The sequence below is a fragment of the Ictidomys tridecemlineatus genome, chromosome 7 (assembly GCF_052094955.1).
Source record: "Ictidomys tridecemlineatus isolate mIctTri1 chromosome 7, mIctTri1.hap1, whole genome shotgun sequence".
Taxonomy (NCBI): domain Eukaryota; kingdom Metazoa; phylum Chordata; class Mammalia; order Rodentia; family Sciuridae; genus Ictidomys; species Ictidomys tridecemlineatus.
In genome coordinates this window covers 152,955,253-152,971,139 of record NC_135483.1, presented here as the reverse complement: position 1 = coordinate 152,971,139, position 15,887 = coordinate 152,955,253, and positions in this window count along the sequence as shown.

The window sequence follows — 15,887 nt, the reverse complement described above, 5'->3', positions numbered from 1 at the left end:
GGAAAAAGGGCTGGAGATGTAGCTCAGTGGTAAGTATCCTTGGGTTTAAGCCCAGTACTGGGGAAAAAAATATCTCAACCATAATGGGGAACAATATTGACTTGTAGAATTGAGTGATTTTAATTTTCTTTCTATATTTTCCAAAGTTTATACAATAAGCACATTTTAAACTTTTAAAGTAATTTTAGGTAAAGATTTTATCTTGTCTTTCATACATATGAACACATAAATATACATACACAATTTTTTCTTTAGGATATATCCTATTGCAAAATAATATAAATAACATAAACAAAGCAGAAGTGATATACACAAAGCAGAAAGCCAACTCAATATATGAAAATCAACTTAATACTCCATATTAACAGAATAAATGACAAAAACTATATTATGCCTCAATGCAGAAAAAACTTTGGCCAGAACTCAATACCCTTAAAAAATTTCAACAAACCAGAAATGTGAGGAAACTATCTCAAGATAATAAGCTGGACTGGAAATGCAGTGCAGCTGTAGAGTAAATGTGCTTATTAGGATGTGCAAGGTTATGGGTTCAATCTCCACTGCAAAACAAAACAAGAAAAAAGAAGGAAAGCCATATATGAAAAGCCCACAGTTAATGTACTGAACAGTGAAGGACTAAAAGCTTTTCTGTTAATATTAAGAACAAAAGCAAAAAAATGGCCACTCTTACTGCTTTTATTCAACATAGTACTAGCCATTCTAGGCAGAGCAGTTAGACAAGAAATAAATGGCTTCAAAATTGGAAAGGAAGAAGTAAAATTATGTTTGTTAACAGAGAACATGTCTTTTAAAATTTTTTTTTTAGTTGTCAATGTACAAAATACTTTTATTTTGTTTATTTTTATATGTTGCTGAGGATGGAAACCAGTGCTTCACATATGTGAAGCAGGTGCTCTACCACTGAGCTACAACCCCAGCCCACATAACAGGATCTTATATGCAGAAAACCATAAAAGATTCCAAACCACGCCCCACCGATTTCAGCAAGTTGAATGAAACAAAATGAACACACAAAAATCTCTTATTTTAATATTCTAACAATGACCAACCAAAAGGAAATTAAGAAAACAATCCCATGTGCTACAGCATTAAAAACGTGAAATACTTATAAAAAAACTTATTTACCAAGGAGGTGAAAGACTGATACACTGAAATTCTGCATATAAAAATTCAAAAGGAATTAAAGATCCCAATGTAAGAACTAAAACTCTGAATTCCTAGAAGAAAAGAGAAAATCTTTGAAACACTGGACATTAATATGACACCTAAAGCATAGGCAACAAAAGCAAACATCGACAAATGTGACTATCAAATTTCTGGGCATCAAAACAAACTGTGGTATGAAAAGGTAATCTGTGGAATGGAGAAAATATTTGCAAGTCATATATCAGAAAAGAGGCTGATGTCCACAATATAAAACAAACCACTATAACTTCAATAGACAGTTCTCCAAAGAAGACACGCAAGCCTGGTGTGATGGTGCACACCTGTTATTTCTGTGGCCGAGGAGACTGAGACAGGAAGATCACAAGTTCAAAGCCAGCCTCTGCAACTTAGCAAGGCCCTGTCTCAAACTAATTAAAAAGGGCTGAGGGATATGGTTCAATGGTTAAGCACCCTTGTGTTTAATCCCTGTTACCAAAAAAAAAAAAAAAAAAAAGAAAAAATTAATAAAAGACATACAAATGATCAATAAGCATATGAAAGGAGGGAAATGCAAATAAAAACCACACTGAGATATATCACCTTATACCCATTAGTATGGCCACTATCAAAAGAACAGAAATTAACATATATTGAAGGGGATAAAAAAATTAGAACCATTACACACTGGTATTTGGAATGTAAAGTGGTGGAGCCATCATGGAAAATAGTATGAATTGCCATGACCTGTTACCAGAACTAGTCGCTGAGGGGGATGGAGAAAAGACAAACAAAAAACAAAGACAGAAAAAACTGGGGCTAGATGGTTCAGCCAACTTGATGGAGGAAGACCGACCATGAGGAAGCTCAGCATACATATTATATAAGTTTTATCATTAAAAGGGTTATTGTGGGAAAGTTTCTTCAAAGCAAGTAGAGCCAAGGTCATAAGTAAGAACAGATCAGTTATCAGCATGTGACCATAACTTTTTACCCCAGATCATCTGGTGCCTGAAACTCAAGGTTAAGAACTGAATACCTCTGTGGCTGGCACAGAATCTCCCACTGAACAGGGCGTTACCATAACAACTGGACTATCTCCATTGGCAACTTTGAACTGAGAGCTCTCCAGAGGGGCATCACCTCTGTCATAGGATAATTTGAAACCCATAATTCAGTCACTACTTTGACAATGGATGTTCCTCAAAAAGTTGAAATGTATATTAGAAACTTTCAGGGTCAGGGTTTTTACATCCCTTCCCTACTACCAAAGACAACTACTGTTAATAGATCTGTGACTTTTTTTTTATAAAAGAAATAGATGCACTATACTTTTACAATTCTCTACTTGACTTTTATTTATTTTTTTGTGGTACTGGGGGATTGATTCTGGGGCCTCACACAGCTAAGTAAGTACTCCACCACTAAACAATACCCCAAGCTCACCCTACTTAAAAATTACTCAATAAAGTATCAAGGTCATCTTCTCATGTCAATACATAAAATATTTCCAAAGGAATGAACACTTTAATTTCAATAATCTCATTAACAAATAGTCATTGCCTAAATATATAACATTAAGGGGGAGGGTATTTAGTGAGTGAGTTCTTGGCCACAAGAAAACAACACTTTATAATAAATGTTAAGATGTACACTTAAAGAAGGTAGAACAAGCATGTGGTAATGGCCATGTAAACTTTTGGTTCCCATTTTTTTGGCAATCAAAGAAGCCTTCATGGGAGTTCATCTTCAGAATTCAAGGATAGAAAGGATTTTGGAATGTGGAGACTGGAAGACTAGGGAAGAGGAAGACAATATTTTCAAATTGAAGCTGGTAGATAAGACATACAATATTGTAGTATGTGATAATAGCTACCAGATTCTTAATGTCTTTGTTCTAAATACTTGCTACTATGTACCTAGGAACTACCCTTCTCTCCCTCTCATATATATATATATATGAATGAGAGAGGGAGAGAGAGAGATTTTCGCCTCACAATTGAGTAATAAACATTTTAATTACTACTTTCTATGGAGGTCACTCAAGATCAAAAAAGTTAAATATTATATTGTGAATTATCTGACTAAAGAAATGATGAGGTAGGAAAGAGAGGCTGGGACCAACCATTAAAGATGGCTTTAAAGAATATTTAGATTCTCTTTAGTAGGCAATTTAGAGCCACTGAAAAATTATAAAAAGGGAACACTCATGGCTAAACCTAGGCTTTAAGAAGATAAATCTGGAAATACTTTAGATGGATTAGTTCTAGAAGAGAAAGGAACGGGCTAGATTAATTATGACTATGGTGACCATATGTCATATTTGCAAGGGCAGTCCTAGAATAAGTATGAAAAAAGCCTTCTTCCTATCCATAGTGCCATTTTCACACTCAAAAATGTCCTTGGTTTGGGAGATAATTATGTGACTAATTTTTGAAGGGAGATGACAGGCTGGATAATATAGAATAGTGGACATGTGAATGAATGGAAATGAGGATGAATAATGAAATCTAAGTAACAGAGAAAAAAGAAAGGAAAAAAAACAGGACAAAAGTTTTAAAAAAGAAAATGGTGATTTGAGTTTGGAATCTGAGATACTAGCAAGATATCCATGTTGCTGTCTAGTAAATAGCTTAGTGGAAATGTGAGGCTGAAGAGATACAGCTACCCATAAGGAAATTATTACTGAAATCATGTAAGTGAGAATGCCAAGGGACAAGAGAATAATCAAAGATAGCAAAAAGCCTGCAGGACAAGGAAGCTCTCTTTAGAAAAACCTTCAAATTATAAGTACCAAATGAGGTTAAAGAGAGTTTGTAATTACTTGACCATCTTTAGCAAGGTCAATATTACCAAATGCCCAGGTGGAATGCTGCATTTGGGAGTAGCTGGTCAGAAAAAGGGCAACTTCACAACCTGTATCCTGCTAATTACTCTTTCATGCCATTTTTTATCAACTTTATTCTTGTGAATGTGAACTTACGAGTGGTATGTTATAAATGAATATTTAGCCCAGGACTAGAAGGATTGATACAAGAAGGAAACACAATAGTAAGCAATAAGGGTCACTCAACTGAATTTTCTGTCACATATGTAAGAATGTTACTATTTCCCACATAATTTTCCATAGACCATCAATCTCTTAATATTCTCTCACAATATCAATAATGACAGGAAGACTAAAATACAGAATTTATCTTTATGTTATCACTGTATGCAGAACAGAATGGTATAACTGCCAAGTGGCTTCATGTCAGCATGTGAAAACCTCTGAATTACTACTGTTTCATTTACATAAGGATGTACATCCCACCCAGGAAAGGCAGGTACCCCAAAATAATAATATACAGAATTGGAACATATATATGACCAGTTTAAGACTGCTGTGATGAATAAAGTGCATTTAAAAGGTTTATATTTTGTATGGCAAATTCATATTCTTTTGCCTTAAAAATAAAGTCATATGGAAGCATAACAAATGCAAAAGTGACTGAATGAAATTTAAATTAGCAGGAGTACCAGCATATTTACCATGCTTGTCTTTTTAAAGTTTTGATGCTTTAGTAATTACCAGTAACATCCGTAATCTACTACAATTTAATTAGAAACAGTGACTTCAAAGTTTTATGCACCTTTTCCCTTATTTAACAAAATTCACTTTTCAGAGGAAAAATTGTATATTAAAGTAGACCATGTATTTCTTCACATATCTTAAAACAAATGGTTCAGTCCACTGAGACTGTATTAAACTGATGAAAGAAAAATACAGCAAGACAATAAATCTTCTCAAGCAATTTAAATACATCACAAACCTTAAGCCTACTGTCAAAGAGACAAAGTACAGTGACTCAGCTACAAATCTGAAAAGTAGACAATGTGTTTTTAATACCTGCTTGGAAAAGAACTGTGTACGTATCCAGTTAAGAATCCAGAATCTTTGCCAATATTGAGAAACAAATTCAGGCAGTTGTTGGAATTTGCAAGATGCAGAATTTATTATTCATAAAGACAACCAATTTTTCCAGGTTGGCACTGAGCCTTTCAAATATAAACAGATAATTTTAATATAGTCACCATGGGAGCTTGCTCTTTGATGGTAAAGCACATTCAGTTATAAGTTGTGGAGAGTTAATAAATGACTGGCTAGAATCTTGCCAGACACTATTTGATATTATTAATGGTCTCATTTGCCTTTTTGAAAAAGCATTGCAATATTCATGGTAAAAAAATTTCTAGGTCAGGTGTAGCCTGTAGTCCTAGCTACTTGATAGGCTAAGACAAGAGGGCTGCTTGAACCCAGGAGTTCAAGACTAGTGTGGGCAACATAGAGATTAAAAAATAATAATCCATAAAACCTTACTGGCAATAGGTTTCCAGCATATCAGTCTACTTAGATGCTGAGTAGTTTTTTCTTTCCCAGGATCAATGTACAGCTAAATGATCATATCAATGATGTATTCTGAGGTTGAGACAAAATAGAATGTCATATTGTTTGTTCCTTTAATTTCTGAAACCTAGTTTTCAAGTCTAAACAAACTAAAGGTTTATCACTTTGAAGTGTTTCCCCTATATATAATGATGCTCCTATGAGACTGTTGAGCTAAAAAATTCCTATCATCTAGTGGTGTCATAGCTGTTGTAATGTTAACACAAGGCATCACACATATGTTTACGGTGATGCTGTTATAAACAAACATACTGCAATGGCTGCTGCATAAAAATATGGCACATACAATTATGCAAAGTATGTAATATTTATAAATTTACTACACTGTACTTTAGAGTATATTCCTTTTTATAAAAAAAGTTCGTAGTAAAACAGTACACTGGCAGCATTCTTATGTATCTTGTTCACATCTAGGTGGCACTTTGATCAACCTATACCATCTAGATTTCTATAAGTACACTCTTGTGATGGTTGCATGATGATGAAATTGCCTAATACATATCTCAGAATGTATACCTGTCTTAAGCAATGCATGATTATATTTTTATATTTTCTTTAGTTATCCTTAATATTTTAGTTTCTATAAAGTTTAGTAGGATTTTAAATATTTTTTAGTAATTATGGTGACATTTATATTAAAAAGACCTCAGAAAAGACCACATTTATTTGGGAGAATTTCTCTTTTTTTCATAGAATTAATTTAAATACTAGTAACATACTTTGAACAATGGATTCCAACAAACATATATAAAAATAAGAGTCTTTCAGCGAGTCAATAATAGACTTTTTTGCTAATTTCCTCTCAAGTATCTTTTTTTTTTTAGTGCTGAGGATTGAACGTAGAACCCAGAGCAATCTAAGTACAAGCTATACCCCCAGACTTCCCCTGAAGTTCTGGACATTTATATTATACTGAGTTGTTTTCATGAGATTTAAACATTTCATACTATCTTCCTATATAAAGAATCTCTACTCAAATATTTAAAGTATTATTCATATTGACCATTAAAAAATAATCCTAAAAGAAAAATCAGATGATTCTTTTCAGGCTGTCTTAAATTTCTTAATAAGAATATAAACATTCTCAATATTACCAAAGTTCCTTCTATCAAGCATTTTTTTTTTAATGAAAGTAGAATAGTACTGATTAAAAAACAGGTTACTTGGGTAAACATGCTGATCTCTGGCAAACAATTAGCTATGAGTTTTACTGCACTCAATGCTTACAAGAGAAAAGTATCAAATCAATAACCTCAATGGCCATGTTAAGAAATGAAAAGCAACTTAAACTTTAAGTAGAAGATTAGCATAAAAATCGATAAACAGAAAACAGTAAAATAGAGAAAAAAAATCAATGAAATAAAAAGCTAGTTCCTTGGGCTAATGAAAAGCTGACAAACCTCAAGCTTACCACTATCTAATCTATAGATACTCAAAGGTAAGGGAAATTATAAACCACTTTATGCTTACATTTAAACAACTTAAGACAACAATGGATAAGTTCCTTAAAAAAAAAAAAACCTAAAAGAGCTTATTTGAGAAGAAATCATCTGAACAGTCCTATATCCATGCAAGATATTGAATTTGTAATTTAAAGTCTTTCCATAAAGGCAACTATAGGTCCAAATAGTTTCACTTGTTTAGTTCTACCAAATATTAAAGAAATGATAATGTATAAATACCTTCAAGAAAAACAAAAAAGAAATTCTTCCCAATTTATTCTGTGACAGCATTACCCTAATCAAAAAACCAACCAACCAACCAACCAAATAAACAAAAAAACCCCAAAGACATCACATTTATAGACCAATTCAGCAATTATAAACATAGATATAAGTATGCTAAATTTTATCAAATCAAATCCAACAATATATATATTAAAAAATACATCAGATTCAAGTGAAATTTATCCCAGGAATTCAAGGCTGATTTCCCCATATTAACACATAAAAAAATTTGCAAATGAAAACATTTGACAAAATCCAACATTCATAGAACACAAAGCAAAAAAAACCCAAAAACTCATCTTAATAAACAGAAGGAAACTTCCTCAATCTAAGGCAGCAATGAAAAATGTACAACATCATTATTTAAGGTACAACACTGAATGCTTTCCACTTATGATCATAAACAAAGCAAGAAGGTCTGCTCTTATTACCTTGAATTCAACATCTTACTAAAGATTGCAGCCAGTGCAGTAAGACAGTTTGACTACCTGTTTTTCTGTGAAGGGACAAATAAATACTAAGTTGGACTGTGTAAATTCTTTCAGTTTCTGTAGCAGCTAATGCCACTGTAGCAAGAAAGCAGGCATGGAAAAGAAAGTTCATAAACAAATGTGTATGGATATATTTAAAATTTTATTCCCAATAACAGGTTGCTGACTTATGAAAAGAAATAATGTATCCAGATTGGAAAGAAAATCATTTTTATTTACAAATTACATGATTGACTATGGAGATGTGAAATCTATTAAAAATAGTTACAAGAACTAATAAGTGGGCTTAGCAAAGTAGCAGGATATAATCAAAATGCAAAAATCAATTGTTTCTAGAGCTGGGGTTGTGGTTCTGTGGCAGAACACTTGCCTAGTACATGTGAGGAAATGGTTCAATCCTCAGCACCACATAAAAATTTATTAGGTATTGCATCCATCTACAATTAAAAAATACATTAAAAATCAATGAGTAACTATAAATTGAAATGAAAATATTTATAATACCATCAAAAAATAAAAGTTAAGAATAAATCAGGTACATGACGTCCAAGTTGTACTGAAAACTACCAAACATTGTTGATAAACATTTAAAAATACCTAAAAACACACACACACACACACACACACACACGCGCGCGCGCACGTATATAAACATATTTATTTATTGGTCAAAAGACAATGTTGAGATGTTAATTCTCTGTAAATCTAATTTGCAGATTTAATACAAGTCTAATCAAACTTCCTGTTTTTGTAGAAACCAACAAGTTGATTCTAAAATACAATGGAAATGCAAGGAATCTAAAATAGCCAAGGCAACCCTGGAAAAGATTAATACAGTTAGGAGGATTCTAACCTAATTACAATAGTTCATTTACATAAAATTATAGTCATCAAGATGGTATGGTAATAGTATAAAGACAAATTTAAAAAACTGAACTGTTGATTGATGATCAGATGACTCTTTGCAAAGGTGCAAAAAGAATTCAGTGGAGGACAGTCCTTTTAACAAATGGTGCTAAATCACTAAGATTGTTTACCACATTTAAAAAAGTGAACTTTGATTCATATACTGGACTACATACAAACTCTAACACCAAATATATTACACACCTAATTAAAATTGACCACATCAAGTGTTAGAAAGGATGTGGAGCAAATGGAATTTTTATTAACTGATGCAGGGAATATAATATGGCATAACTACTTTGGAAAACATTGTGGAATCTCTTAAAAATTTAAAACATATGAACCAGACACTCCATTCTTACTATTTACCCAAACGAAATGAAACCATATGTTCATACAAAGACTTGTATGTGAATGTTCATGTAACTTTATTTGTAAGAGCCAAAAGTTGGAAATAACCCCACTTCATCAACAGATGAATGGATAAACTAATTATTACAGCCAGGCAAAAACAGTACTAATTTACAGGAATGTACTACTAATATTTGCAATAACATAAATAAATCTTCAAATAGTTATGCTAATGGAAATAAAAAAATAAAAACATTATTATTCCATTTATATAAAATTGTAAAAAATATAAACTAATCTAGGATAATCAGTACTTCCCTAGGGATGGGGCGTTATTATTTGCCTCTGGACAAGTTCTGACAGTCAATTTTGCAGGAAGGAAAGGATTAAAAACGGGAATGAGGAATCTTTTGTGGGGCATGAATATGTAATTATATTGATTGTGATTATAGTTTCACAGGTAAATACCTTTGTCAAACATAAAATATGCTTCTTGCATCAATTATATCTTAATAAAAATGTTCAAAGTTTAGTAAAGATCTATAAAAACCTACTTACTTTTATCAGAGGAATCAATCAGATATCCAATTTACCCCAATGAAACATAGATTATTTTACACTTCAGATGTTAAGAACTCACCTTTCTAGCTCACAATTTGAAAAATTTGTTTCATTTAAAACTGTGACCCAATTCTCCATGTCAAAGCTATTACATGACAAATTGCAAAATATTATTCTAATTTTCATAGAAAGGCTCATTCTCATTTCTATAAGCAGTATGTAGACTTTAATGTACGAATCCAACTAAATCAGATGTAACAATGTAAGTTCAAGAATAAACCTGTTAACAGCAGTGTACAAGAATAAACCTGTTAGCAGTCTAAGTTTACTGTCAACACCTGAAATACTACTGGCTCACTTTAGTTTTTTTTCCTGTGCTTTTATTATTTGCCTCTGGACAAGTTCTGACAGTCAATTCTGCATTTGGTCTTCTAAATCTTCAACTATCAAAGCCAAGAAAGATGAAAAATATGAAAAGTCTTTTGAAAACCATGAAATTCTATTCAGGAAGAATGAACAGTGATACATTATGAATTTAATAATCTTATTAAAACCTAAAAATAATAATAATAAAAATCCCTGTACTTCTTTTTATTTGACTTCCAAGTAATTTCGTTGAGGTCTAAACAACATATAATGTTCCTGTTAAATTTAAAAACATGTTATTTCTTTTTTTTTTTTTTAAGAGAGAGAGAGGGAGAATTTTTAATATTTATTTTTTAGTTCTCGGCGGACACAACATCTTTGTTGGTATGTGGTGCTGAGGATAGAACCCGGGCCGCACGCATTCCAGGAGAGCGCGCTACCGCTTGAGCCACCTCCCCAGCCCAAAACATGTTATTTCTAATAAAAGTATGTAAAGGCAGGTAAGACTTAATAAAGCTGTCTGGCTACAAAATATTATTCATTTTCAAATTCTAACAGGCTAGTAGGGGCTGGAGTTGTGGCTCAGCGATAGAACACTCGCCTAGCACATGTGAAGCCCTGGGTTCGATCCTCAGCATCACATAAAAGTAAATAAATAAAATAAAGGCTAGAAAAAAATTCTAACAGGCTAAATCTGTTCAAAAAAATCCAAATTTCCATTTTGTTTTTTCCTGTTTGCGAAGGTACTTTATTTTGGTGAAGAATGTGGTGGTGGTAAAATGTTCACCATTATCTATATCCCATTAAAATAACTGGATTCTTTTAATTGAAATGTCAAGGAATACTCTAAAAACTATCCTTTGAACATTTAAATATTCAGTAAACATTTAAAAACAATGATTAAAAAAGATATGCTTCTCTGAACATAGTAGAAAAACATATTCAATATATCATTTTGGGGCTGGGGATATAGGTCAGTGGTAGAGCAATGCCTACTTGGCATGCATAAATTCTCGGTTTAATACCCAAGCACCACCAAAACAAAATTTCACTTTTTTATAGCACTTCCAATTTTCCATGAAAAACTTAGGTGCTTCTTAAAATTATAAAGTACTCTGGTATGACTGTCTTATTACCCTGAAATTCATTCCTTTGCAAACTCAAACTCAATAATCTAAAAACAACAACAACAAAAAAAAGCAATAGATGTGTACTATCTGGTATCTTCTCTTCCACAAAAGTTCACCTTATTGCATTTTATATTTCTTTGAAAAATTGTTTATATAACCAAACTGGAGGACGAGACAGCAAAGACATCTCAATAGGACTCACTGGTTCTTTTGAGAATTTTATTGTAGGGACTATGATTGAAATTAATTGTCCAATTCTCAATGTCTTCTGGTGAGTGACATTCTCCAAATTTGAAAGAGCTATGTGTTTTACGTGAAAGAGAACTGTATTTTCTTTCTAAAAATGTTATATTTTACATTAATGTATTTAAAAATAATTATTATATGGGTTCAGCATGATTATTCAATATTAATCAAGTTAAGATTTTATGATATCCAGTTTTAGTACTCATTTAAAAAAATTTCTGGGGTCAAAAGTGTAGTTCAATGGTAGAGTACTTGCTTAACAGGTATGAGGCCCAAGGTTTGATCCTCAGTGCTAGGGGAAAAAAAATTCTTCCTCTCTTCCTTTTATATGTTCATAAACTCACAGGTAAAAGTGAAAAGTACATTTATGTTCTTGCCCAGATAAATTTTTGATTTCGTGTAAATGATTATTAAGAAAATTAATCTAAATCCATTTTTACTTGTCCTTATATTCCCATATTTTTATACAGCATTATTTTTATATTTTTATACAGTAGTATGCTGTATACACAGAGGTATATTATTATTAGCATGTTACAGAACTACCTACCACCCCTGTGAGTGCTTTTCTGGTCTTTTAAACATGAGGTGTTAGCTCACTTTTTTTTGTCTTACGGATTACTCAGCTGTGCTAATATTTCTGGCACTGCTAATAATGATTTTGCTATCTGTTTTTAATAGAGAATCAACTTTTTGCCTTTCATCCAGTTTTGGCTTTTTATGCATCCCAATCATCAGAAACCTTTATGATAAGCCCATTAGCTAGCAAACTTCCTTAGTTGTTACACCAATGTTGAATTAATTAAATATAAAAATAAAGTGAAAAAATTAAAAAGAAGTCTTTGCTGCCAAAAGTTTCCTAGGAGAGAAAAAGGGTAGGTAGGGGTCAGAATTTCTGGTGATTTCTAAAGGGAACATTTGAGATAACTGAGGTTTCACCCCTCCAATCAGAAAACTGCTTTGGGAAAAATATCCAGGGACTAGCTCTACCACTCTACCGCTGAGACACAACCCAGCCCCTAGTTCTTTTTAAGTTCTACATTTCTGTCAAGAAAAACAGGCTGAAGCTATCAGTGAAAACTTCCCTGCAGATGTCAGAAAATACATCCAGAGAGCAAAAAACAGTTAACTACTACTACTATGTATCCATTAAATTTTTTTTTAAAAAAGAAATTAATTTTTATTTTCCATCTACGGGGGGTAATCAGTGCAAGAGATGTAGGAATATAATCTAATCACTCTTAGTATATCACAGTATATTAAGTATACTTTATAGAGTGAACCACTAATGAGGCTAATTAAGCTTGTATACAACTGATACACAATGTATCTCCAAAAATTAACTATCAAAAAGTGATTTAGTTACTAAGGTTTTTACTTTCACTACCTATTCAGCACTGTGTAAAAATTCAAGGATAAACATTCCTGATATAATGGATTATACTTCTCACACACTAAACTTTTCTACTTCAAACAAAATAGATATAATATATACAACAACATAATTATGAAACAAGTCACATAATTACTAATTATTATACATACCTGTAACTTGAGTTTTCAGTTATTTAGCTAGTTTCAATTTATACATTTTTTGATACATTTCTATACATGCTATAGTTATAAGATACTCAAAATAACCACCAATTAAATATGGTAATGCATAAAATTTTTTAAATATATAATAATAAAAGTTATAAAAGTTATACTGAATTACTTGTCACTAAAATAGTTTCCTAAAACAAATATTAAATATCGTTTAAGGATTTCACAGGTGAAATAAAACACTGCTGCATATTTGGAAGGAAAATTATGTATGGTCCCTTGAAAAATACTAGTATACCCTAGAGGTTAACTGGCAAGAAAAATGCCAGTTGTTTTTTCAATTATAACAAATAGCAACTAAGATGGGGCTAAGGAAACTAAGTCCTAGTCTTTAAGTCCCATAGGACTGGTTAAATTTTACATATATCTGTTTAAAAACCAGATTAGCTGCTGCAAAAATATGTCTCCAGGGACCAAGCACAAAATAAAATTCTTTGTTTGAAAACTATCACAGTATTTTCACAAAGGGCATCTTAAAAAAACATAATCAATAAAATGTGAATGCAAAAAGCATGAAAAGTTTGCTTGTAATCTGACTGAAAAGGGACTCATTCCAACTAGTAGCTAAGCACTACTTCTGCTTTGCATAGTTGTGATTTCCTCTTCTAAATCGTATACTTAAATCAGGAAGAGACTATGTATTAAAATTATGTACGATAGTTCACGCTATCTATAGTGCTCCCAAACATCTTTTCTGTGTAAAAAAGGAGACACCTATCAACTGAATTAATAAAAAGGCATTACTTTTTCTTTTCCGATTAACAAAAAGCAATTAACAATAAAAGGACAACATCATTCTAAAAAAGAATATAAAAATGCATTTTGTGCTAATATTTCACTCAGATTTGTTTCTAAAACTTTGTAGGATGAACCAGTGTGGCCAAACTCTATTTATAAAGTTTGGTGTCTCATAATTTTTGGAAACTGAGAAACAAGTTGTTGCCTTTATTCAGAAAACACAGCTATCCATCAGTGAAATATATGCTTAAGAAAGGATAAAAATCTCAAAAGATTCTGGTAGTCCCTCCTCTTATTTTGTATTGATCTTCACTGAAACATGTTTTTGAGTATATGAACAGGGTGCTAAGTATCTGGAAGCAGTAACATAACAGTATTTATATCAGAATCAGTTCTATACTTAATAGAGTGAAGATTTGTAGTCTCTGATCCTGAATGTTCTTTACCCTGAACAGGAACAGAACTTACCACATAATACTATTAGTTATCTGTATGAACTTCTGGTATAAACTCTTTTTGTGTTAAAATTTGGGGTTGGATGCAAAGCTTTCTTAATCATCTGCTACCTCTAAACCTCGATCCTACAGTTTTTCTTTTACTATCACACTCTAAATCACTTAGCTGTTAAAGCTGATTGATTCAACTATTAAAAATACATTGCAAAATATGTACTTGTTCATGTATGGTGGGGCTTACAGTATCCAACTAGCCATCTGTGCAAAGACAAGGTAAAATTTACAACATACCTACTTTGAATTAGATTCTGGCAAACATAGGATCATTATAGGCTGTAATATTTGTTGAGTGTAAGATATAAAGAGTGGAGGCTCATGGAATCTTCTAGAGGTTAAGGATAAAATGAAAAGCTCTTTATGTCTAGGAAAAGATCTCATTTCACAGAATATAAGGAAATAATGTAAAGTCATATTTTTTTCTCCCCTGTGGAAAGCTTTATCATTAAGTTTCTGATTTTCTAAACCACAGTCCTTTTAAAATGAAGCTAAAGTTCCATTAATTGATAATTATATTACAGAAATATGTTAACAGTGGGAATTAAATATAAAGAGAAATTTGGAAGAAAAACTATTTAAAAATTAAGATTATGTAGAAATTGGGTTTGAAAAAGGACAAGCTCAGATTATCTGTATAAATAGAGTAACTATACTGTGAACTATACAAATTTCTATTGACCTCTGAAATGTACTAGAACTTTAGAAGCAGATTTAATTTTGCATTTTGCTCTTCTAAGATTATGTGCTTTTACATTTTCTTTTCTACATATGTCTTTATAATGGAAGAAAACTTGGGGTAATATAGATGAAGTTCATCCAAGAATTACAAACTTGTAGGAATCAATAATGACTTTCATACTGAAACAATTTCTCCTTTAACTCACTTCAAAATGACTTATTTGCTGTAATGTTTTAGTGATGCTTTAAATCAAACATTCAACCCCACCCAGTCTTTTGTTTGTTTAAATGGGTCTATCTTACATGTAAAAGAAAAATAAAAAATTAGGGTTGAAAGTAACTGAATTTTAACTCTCAGTTGTTAGATAAATTCTTAGAAATAAGAATTGACAGCGTGGGGGTAGAGTTTTAAAAAGACAGACAGGAAATAAACTTGGCTCATGATTTCCTATTTGAAAAATGTGAATTATAGTGCTAATATTCAACAGCTACAAAGTAAATTTCTTTATCAACTTTGATATTATCATTTGACAAATTTTATAATCATGTTTTCTTAGGTTTTACAATTCACAAGCGCTTTAGACCTCATTCAGTCTTAGCTTTCCAATGCAAATGAAAAAAACTAATCCAGAGATTTAAAAATGAGAATAAGGCCCAGGTCATCTGATACTTCAGTAAGATTATCTTAGTTGCTTCAAAATCCATTTATATTTGTAAATAACAAAAGTAGTACTGTAGTATGGGAAAATATATAATATAATAATGGTAAGTTATCTAGTATTAAATATGTCATTAACAAATGATGTCTATTTTAAATGTGTTATCACCCTAATTTTTCAGGGAATCTCAATGACAGAGAAACTCAACCCAAAGATTTCTGGTGAATTTCTTTAGATTCTTGCAAATGGACTTATCAAACTTAAGTATGCACTATTTTAACACCATGGACCTCAACAATTCTGATG